Consider the following 7,192-nt stretch of genomic DNA (forward strand, 5'->3'; position numbering starts at 1 on the left):
AAATCTAAGGGTGTCATTGTCAACACACTTGCTTCAAACCTAACCTTAAGCACAGCCCCTTTTTTTGGGTTCAGCTGCTCAGATATTATACCCCCACCTCTTCACCTTCCACATCACTCACACTGATTCACCTACACTCACATACCAGAGTCCTGGCTGGGGTTTGAACCAGCAACCTTTCAAACCAAAGGCAATGCTCACCCGCATGAGCCATAGGTACCCACACTTGAGTTGCTGAGTAACAGCAAATGTATCTTCTGACGCCAACAAACTGTCTTTCTGTGGATGCTCTTTTGCAAATTTACATTTTTTATTATTCATTTCTTATTCTTGAGGCTAATAAATACTGTTTGACCTCTAGTTGTAGCTGGTAATTCTCAGCAATCCTTGCTGCTGTTTCTCACCTAAATGTATTTACTATTATCTTGGACACTCTGCTAATCATCTTTCTGGGCTTACCCTATATGGTGTCAGATTTCTTGACCTCTCTTATCAGAAAGTTTAGCTGATGTGTCAAATAGAGGGGCTTTACATACAAAGTTCCATAATAAATGTAATACTTCATGGATTAAAGAGCGAAGTGTCAGGCAGAATCGATTTATTTTATGCTAGCGTATAATCTCCATAACCTTGATTTTCCACTTGGAAATCTGACAACAGGTGGTGTTCTTCTCACGCGCATCCTGTTTCCTGGAACTGGATGCTCTGCCACTGGAGAACCCCATAGAATAGAGTGATCATGGAAATTGAACATCTAGAGTAAATAATAGCAGATTAAAGACTTGTAGTATGTTCTTTAGGGTCAAATAAATATTTAGCAACTTGTTTTGGAGTGGTGTGTGCCTCTTTTCAAAAGTTATTGAACTGGATGCTCTGCCACTGGAGAACCCCATAGAATAGAGTGATGATGGAAATTGAACATCTAGAGTAAATAATAGCACATAACATCTAGAGTAAATAATAGCACATTAAAGACTTGTAGTATGTTCTTTAGGGTCAAATAAATATTTAGCAACTTGTTTTGGAGTGGTGTGTGCCTCTTTTCAAAAGTTATTGAACTGGATGCTCTGCCACTGGAGAACCCCATAGAATAGAGTGATGATGGAAATTGAACATCTAGAGTAAATAATAGCACATTAAAGACTTGTAGTATGTTCTTTAGGGTCAAATAAATATTTAGCAACTTGTTTTGGAGTGGTGTGTGCCTCTTTTCAAAAGTTATTGAACTGGATGCTCTGCCACTGGAGAACCCCATAGAATAGAGTGATGATGGAAATTGAACATCTAGAGTAAATAATAGCACATTAAAGACTTGTAGTATGTTCTTTAGGGTCAAATAAATATTTAGCAACTTGTTTTGGAGTGGTGTGTGCCTCTTTTCAAAAGTTATTGAACTGGATGCTCTGCCACTGGAGAACCCCATAGAATAGAGTGATGATGGAAATTGAACATCTAGAGTAAATAATAGCACATTAAAGACTTGTAGTATGTTCTTTAGGGTCAAATAAATATTTAGCAACTTGTTTTGGAGTGGTGTGTGCCTCTTTTCAAAAGTTATTGAACTGGATGCTCTGCCACTGGAGAACCCCATAGAATAGAGTGATGATGGAAATTGAACATCTAGAGTAAATAATAGCACATTAAAGACTTGTAGTATGTTCTTTAGGGTCAAATAAATATTTAGCAACTTGTTTTGGATTGGTGTGTGCCTCTTTTCAAAAGTTATTGAACTGGATGCTCTGCCACTGGAGAACCCCATAGAATAGAGTGATGATGGAAATTGAACATCTAGAGTAAATAATAGCACATAACATCTAGAGTAAATAATAGCAGATTAAAGACTTGTAGTATGTTCTTTAGGGTCAAATAAATATTTAGCAACTTGTTTTAGAGTGGTGTGTGCCTCTTTTCAAAAGTTATTGAACTGGATGCTCTGCCACTGGAGAACCCCATAGAATAGAGTGATGATGGAAATTGAACATCTAGAGTAAATAATAGCACATAACATCTAGAGTAAATAATAGCAGATTAAAGACTTGTAGTATGTTCTTTAGGGTCAAATAAACATTTAGCAACTTGTTTTGGAGTGGTGTGTGCCTCTTTTCAAAAGTTATTGAACTGCATGCTCTGCCACTGGAGAACCCCATAGAATAGAGTGATGATGGAAATTGAACATCTAGAGTAAATATTAGCACATTAAAGACTTGTAGTATGTTCTTTAGGGTCAAATAAATATTTAGCAACTTGTTTTGGAGTGGTTTGTGCCTCTTTTCAAAAGTTATTGAACTGCATGCTCTGCCACTGGAGAACCCCATAGAATAGAGTGATGATGGAAATTGAACATCTAGAGTAAATAATAGCACATTAAAGACTTGTAGTATGTTCTTTAGGGTCAAATAAATATTTAGCAACTTGTTTTGGAGTGGTGTGTGCCTCTTTTCAAAAGTTATTGAACTGGATGCTCTGCCACTGGAGAACCCCATAGAATAGAGTGATGATGGAAATTGAACATCTAGAGTAAATAATAGCACATTAAAGACTTGTAGTATGTTCTTTAGGGTCAAATAAATATTTAGCAACTTGTTTTGGAGTGGTGTGTGCCTCTTTTCAAAAGTTATTGAACTGGATGCTCTGCCAATGGAGAACCCCATAGAATAGAGTGATGATGGAAATTGAACATCTAGAGTAAATAATAGCACATAACATCTAGAGTAAATAATAGCAGATTAAAGACTTGTAGTATGTTCTTTAGCGTCAAATAAACATTTAGCAACTTGTTTTGGAGTGGTGTGTGCCTCTTTTCAAAAGTTATTGAACTGCATGCTCTGCCACTGGAGAACCCCATAGAATAGAGTGATCATGGAAATTGAACATCTAGAGTAAATATTAGCACATTAAAGACTTGTAGTATGTTCTTTAGGGTCAAATAAATATTTAGCAACTTGTTTTGGAGTGGTTTGTGCCTCTTTTCAAAAGTTATTGAACTGGATGCTCTGCCACTGGAGAACCCCATAGAATAGAGTGATCATGGAAATTGAACATCTAGAGTAAATAATAGCACATAACATCTAGAGTAAATAATAGCACATTAAAGACTTGTAGTATGTTCTTTAGGGTCAAATAAATATTTAGCAACTTGTTTTGGAGTGGTGTGTGCCTCTTTTCAAAAGTTATTGAACTGGATGCTCTGCCACTGGAGAACCCCATAGAATAGAGTGATGATGGAAATTGAACATCTAGAGTAAATAATAGCACATTAAAGACTTGTAGTATGTTCTTTAGGGTCAAATAAATATTTAGCAACTTGTTTTGGAGTGGTGTGTGCCTCTTTTCAAAAGTTATTGAACTGGATGCTCTGCCACTGGAGAACCCCATAGAATAGAGTGATGATGGAAATTGAACATCTAGAGTAAATAATAGCACATTAAAGACTTGTAGTATGTTCTTTAGGGTCAAATAAATATTTAGCAACTTGTTTTGGAGTGGTGTGTGCCTCTTTTCAAAAGTTATTGAACTGGATGCTCTGCCACTGGAGAACCCCATAGAATAGAGTGATGATGGAAATTGAACATCTAGAGTAAATAATAGCACATTAAAGACTTGTAGTATGTTCTTTAGGGTCAAATAAATATTTAGCAACTTGTTTTGGAGTGGTGTGTGCCTCTTTTCAAAAGTTATTGAACTGGATGCTCTGCCACTGGAGAACCCCATAGAATAGAGTGATGATGGAAATTGAACATCTAGAGTAAATAATAGCACATAACATCTAGAGTAAATAATAGCACATTAAAGACTTGTAGTATGTTCTTTAGGGTCAAATAAATATTTAGCAACTTGTTTTGGAGTGGTGTGTGCCTCTTTTCAAAAGTTATTGAACTGGATGCTCTGCCACTGGAGAACCCCATAGAATAGAGTGATGATGGAAATTGAACATCTAGAGTAAATAATAGCACATTAAAGACTTGTAGTATGTTCTTTAGGGTCAAATAAATATTTAGCAACTTGTTTTGGAGTGGTGTGTGCCTCTTTTCAAAAGTTATTGAACTGGATGCTCTGCCACTGGAGAACCCCATAGAATAGAGTGATGATGGAAATTGAACATCTAGAGTAAATAATAGCACATTAAAGACTTGTAGTATGTTCTTTAGGGTCAAATAAATATTTAGCAACTTGTTTTGGAGTGGTGTGTGCCTCTTTTCAAAAGTTATTGAACTGGATGCTCTGCCACTGGAGAACCCCATAGAATAGAGTGATGATGGAAATTGAACATCTAGAGTAAATAATAGCACATTAAAGACTTGTAGTATGTTCTTTAGGGTCAAATAAATATTTAGCAACTTGTTTTGGAGTGGTGTGTGCCTCTTTTCAAAAGTTATTGAACTGGATGCTCTGCCACTGGAGAACCCCATAGAATAGAGTGATGATGGAAATTGAACATCTAGAGTAAATAATAGCACATTAAAGACTTGTAGTAAATTTAGCAACTTGTTTTGGAGTGGTTTGTGCCTCTTTTCAAAAGTTATTGAACTGGTTGCTCTGCCACTGGAGAACCCCATAGAATAGAGTGATGATGGAAATCGAACATCTAGAGTAAATAATAGCACATTAAAGACTTGTAGTATGTTCTTTAGGGTCAAATAAATATTTAGCAACTTGTTTTGGAGTGGTGTGTGCCTCTTTTAAAAGTTATTGAACTGGATGCTCTGCCACTGGAGAACCCCATAGAATAGAGTGATGATGGAAATTGAACATCTAGAGTAAATAATAGCACATTAAAGACTTGTAGTATGTTCTTTAGGGGCAAATACATATTTAGCAACTTGTTTTGGAGTGGTGTGTGCCTCTTTTCAAAAGTTATTGAACTGGATGCTCTGCCACTGGAGAACCCCATAGAATAGAGTGATGATGGAAATTGAACATCTAGAGTAAATAATAGCACATTAAAGACTTGTAGTATGTTCTTTAGGGTCAAATAAATATTTAGCAACTTGTTTTGGAGTGGTGTGTGCCTCTTTTCAAAAGTTATTGAACTGGATGCTCTGCCACTGGAGAACCCCATAGAATAGAGTGATGATGGAAATTGAACATCTAGAGTAAATAATAGCACATTAAAGACTTGTAGTATGTTCTTTAGGGTCAAATAAATATTTAGCAACTTGTTTTGGAGTGGTGTGTGCCTCTTTTCAAAAGTTATTGAACTGGATGCTCTGCCACTGGAGAACCCCATAGAATAGAGTGATGATGGAAATTGAACATCTAGAGTAAATAATAGCACATTAAAGACTTGTAGTATGTTCTTTAGGGTCAAATAAATATTTAGCAACTTGTTTTGGAGTGGTGTGTGCCTCTTTTCAAAAGTTATTGAACTGGATGCTCTGCCACTGGAGAACCCCATAGAATAGAGTGATGATGGAAATTGAACATCTAGAGTAAATAATAGCACATAACATCTAGAGTAAATAATAGCACATTAAAGACTTGTAGTATGTTCTTTAGGGTCAAATAAATATTTAGCAACTTGTTTTGGAGTGGTGTGTGCCTCTTTTCAAAAGTTATTGAACTGGATGCTCTGCCACTGGAGAACCCCATAGAATAGAGTGATGATGGAAATTGAACATCTAGAGTAAATAATAGCACATTAAAGACTTGTAGTATGTTCTTTAGGGTCAAATAAATATTTAGCAACTTGTTTTGGAGTGGTGTGTGCCTCTTTTCAAAAGTTATTGAACTGGATGCTCTGCCACTGGAGAACCCCATAGAATAGAGTGATGATGGAAATTGAACATCTAGAGTAAATAATAGCACATAACATCTAGAGTAAATAATAGCACATTAAAGACTTGTAGTATGTTCTTTAGGGTCAAATAAATATTTAGCAACTTGTTTTGGAGTGGTGTGTGCCTCTTTTCAAAAGTTATTGAACTGGATGCTCTGCCACTGGAGAACCCCATAGAATAGAGTGATGATGGAAATTGAACATCTAGAGTAAATAATAGCACAACATCTAGAGTAAATAATAGCACATTAAAGACTTGTAGTATGTTCTTTAGGGTCAAATAAATATTTAGCAACTTGTTTTGGAGTGGTGTGTGCCTCTTTTCAAAAGTTATTGAACTGGATGCTCTGCCACTGGAGAACCCCATAGAATAGAGTGATGATGGAAATTGAACATCTAGAGTAAATAATAGCACATTAAAGACTTGTAGTATGTTCTTTAGGGTCAAATAAATATTTAGCAACTTGTTTTGGAGTGGTGTGTGCCTCTTTTCAAAAGTTATTGAACTGGATGCTCTGCCACTGGAGAACCCCATAGAATAGAGTGATGATGGAAATTGAACATCTAGAGTAAATAATAGCACATTAAAGACTTGTAGTATGTTCTTTAGGGTCAAATAAATATTTAGCAACTTGTTTTGGAGTGGTGTGTGCCTCTTTTCAAAAGTTATTGAACTGGATGCTCTGCCACTGGAGAACCCCATAGAATAGAGTGATGATGGAAATTGAACATCTAGAGTAAATAATAGCACATTAAAGACTTGTAGTATGTTCTTTAGGGTCAAATAAATATTTAGCAACTTGTTTTGGAGTGGTGTGTGCCTCTTTTCAAAAGTTATTGAACTGGATGCTCTGCCACTGGAGAACCCCATAGAATAGAGTGATGATGGAAATTGAACATCTAGAGTAAATAATAGCACATTAAAGACTTGTAGTATGTTCTTTAGGGTCAAATAAATATTTAGCAACTTGTTTTGGAGTGGTGTGTGCCTCTTTTCAAAAGTTATTGAACTGGATGCTCTGCCACTGGAGAACCCCATAGAATAGAGTGATGATGGAAATTGAACATCTAGAGTAAATAATAGCACATTAAAGACTTGTAGTATGTTCTTTAGGGTCAAATAAATATTTAGCAACTTGTTTTGGAGTGGTGTGTGCCTCTTTTCAAAAGTTATTGAACTGGATGCTCTGCCACTGGAGAACCCCATAGAATAGAGTGATGATGGAAATTGAACATCTAGAGTAAATAATAGCACATAACATCTAGAGTAAATAATAGCACATTAAAGACTTGTAGTATGTTCTTTAGGGTCAAATAAATATTTAGCAACTTGTTTTGGAGTGGTGTGTGCCTCTTTTCAAAAGTTATTGAACTGGATGCTCTGCCACTGGAGAACCCCATAGAATAGAGTGATGA

The sequence above is a fragment of the Tachysurus fulvidraco genome, chromosome 16, assembly GCF_022655615.1.
Source record: "Tachysurus fulvidraco isolate hzauxx_2018 chromosome 16, HZAU_PFXX_2.0, whole genome shotgun sequence".
Classification (NCBI taxonomy): Eukaryota; Metazoa; Chordata; class Actinopteri; order Siluriformes; family Bagridae; genus Tachysurus; species Tachysurus fulvidraco.